The 2,500-nt window shown below is 39.5% G+C and overlaps 1 protein-coding gene across 5 annotated transcripts in view; it reads right to left on the bottom strand.

The window, feature by feature from the left end:
* LOC144976240 (uncharacterized) overlaps nucleotides 1-2,500 on the bottom strand; it is a 35,815-nt gene that overhangs the window by 20,677 nt on the left and 12,638 nt on the right. The gene's annotated exons all lie outside the window — the stretch shown is intronic.

Below are 2,500 nucleotides of genomic sequence, written 5' to 3'. Positions count from 1 at the left end.
TTACACCGAATCCAACTGTCACTTTGGGATAGAAAAAGGAAATAAAATATAACAGAAAAAAACTATTTCTCCCACAGGCGGGTTTTTATTTTGTGATGGACTGGCGTTTGATCCAATCGATAGCAAAGTATTGCTGTTGTCTGTTTAACGCTTTAGAAACCAGTGAAAAACTCCGACCTGCCTATGGTGCGGAAGGTTAAATAAGATGAGTAATGAATGGGGAATTATGAGACCGTAAAATACAGTCTCATCGTTAAAATTAACATTATCAATCGCCCTACCCTAAAAGATTAAATACCGATATTGATCTTTGAACGGTAGACAAGTCATATTTATATAATTGCATGTCATATCGCAACATTCTAATCAATCCTAAACTAGCCTTTTGATTTTCATGTTTCAATAGTCATTTTATATGTCATCCCTAATCTCAAACTTTGTGGATCTAGCATTTCGTAATACTTATTCTTAGTGCAATGGAACCTCAGTATAAAATTGGTGGAGTGAATACCTAAAACTCTTGTTATTAACAAAATTCAAGAGAAATAACCCAACTGACCTAAATGAGGATGTACATTAATTGGTTGACGCAAGGAGGATTCTATGACGCTGCGTCACTATTGAATTGTTTAAAGAAGATAATAAAAATGGCAAAATCTATATAACCCCCTAAGTAAAATTATAAGACAAAGGAACAAGCTCGAAATAGTCAACTAGTAGATTTAGGAGGAATAAACTTATGAGGAAATTAGAGGGATATAATAAAAGTATTCTCTCTCTCTCTCTCTCTCTCTCTCTCTCTCTCTCTCTCTCTCTCTCTCTCTCTCTTTCACACACGCACACAAATACTTTTCAAACTGACCGTTGTTGTGTGTGTCTGTGTCTGGTTGTGTTATGTTACACTGAAAATGATATATTACAGTAGTAAGCGGCCTACACACGCACACACACACACACAGAGACACACACACACACACACACACACACACACAGAGGGAGAGAGAGAGAGAGAGAGAGAGAGAGAGAGAGACAGAGAGAGATAGAGAAGTCCCAGGTCTGAGAGTTTTTGCCAAGATGAGAGTCATTTAAGTCGATCGATATTTTAAGGATGACTTTTCTGGCCAAAATATTTTAATGTTTTTCCAGAGTAAGACAGTTGTGCCGTATGACTCGTGAGACCGAGGAAGCTTACTCTCTTAAATAAAATGAAATCCATCTTCATCCGAGGCAAAATCATTTATTTTAGGATAATGTGGATGAAAACCATTTCTCAGGACTACAAATTTGTGATATAATCATAATTGGGACCCCCCCCCATCCCCAGCCCGCACCTCTTCTCATCAATGAAAAACAAAAATAATAAAATTGCCTTCATTCATCCCATAGGAGAAATTGTATTACAAGGGCGTGTTTCAAGGGAAGACTGGAATAACCCAGAGCAGTGCCGTAATCTGGGCTATGACGAGGTGACTTGCTTAAGGCTACATAGCGCAGTGGCAGTGCCGTAATCTGGGCTATGACGAGGTGACTTGCTTAAGGCTACATAGCGCAGTGGGTACTCAAATTCTGTACTTTTCGGATAAGGAGCAAAGACCGTACCTCTGAGCCACGCTGCCTCATGAAAACCTTCATTTCAGTTCAGCCTTCATATGTCAGCTGGTAATTCAGCTTTCATCAGCGTTCACCACGACAATGTGTCGCTTTGAGTCGATAGGTGACATATCGGGAATCCTAAAATGTCGCAAAATTTTCGATGAGATATTTTATGCTAAAGATTGTGAGATGATTGCGATTCCACGATATTATAATATGATTGCCATCATTAGTAGTTTAAAAGAAATATCAACAAGTCAGTAATATCTATTCCCCAAAAAAGCCCAATATTTAGTATAAAAGCCAACAGTTGATGATGTTATGCACAATCATTATATTAGAAAAATTATTTTAGTTGATGTGAGGTACGCTGTTTTTTGCAATGTTTGTATCTGTATCTATATAGACTGTTGAAATTCTTTCTTTTTTTCTTATCTTTTTCTATTTGTTTGTTGGACTCATGGAATCGGGGTTTATCGTGGTTTCTATAGCGTGAAACGGACAATAGCAATGGACAGGACGCTTGTTTATCGCAAACTGATTTCCTCCAGATCTAACGAGCTGGCTTAATAAGATTAAAGAGAGAGGGAATGGGGATACCCCTCTCAAGCGCATAATGGAAGGCGCCCCGTTTCGAACCGAAATGGGTCCCAACAATCCGTGCATGCAGATTCCCTGACTTCGGACAGAGATGCATATACGATATTGAAGTCGGTTTTGATGAATTCAATCCCTCAAGGAGGCGGAGACATAGATTCCTCGAAACTGGGGGAGAAGTTGCCAGGTTTCTCCACCAGCAAGAGGAGGCACTGGGTGGCAGCGAATCTGCTTCGGTCAAGATCGCTTCATCAGTGGGGACTTTCCAGCTGTCCAATATGTAACCCTTTTGGTAGCGAACCTGAAACCG

This window comes from Berghia stephanieae, chromosome 7 (assembly GCF_034508935.2).
Source record: "Berghia stephanieae isolate SIO BIC M18660-M18661 chromosome 7, UCSD_Bste_1.3, whole genome shotgun sequence".
NCBI classification, from domain to species: Eukaryota; Metazoa; Mollusca; class Gastropoda; order Nudibranchia; family Aeolidiidae; genus Berghia; species Berghia stephanieae.
Note: the sequence above shows the minus strand (reverse complement) of the source record. Positions and strands in the feature narration are given on the sequence as shown.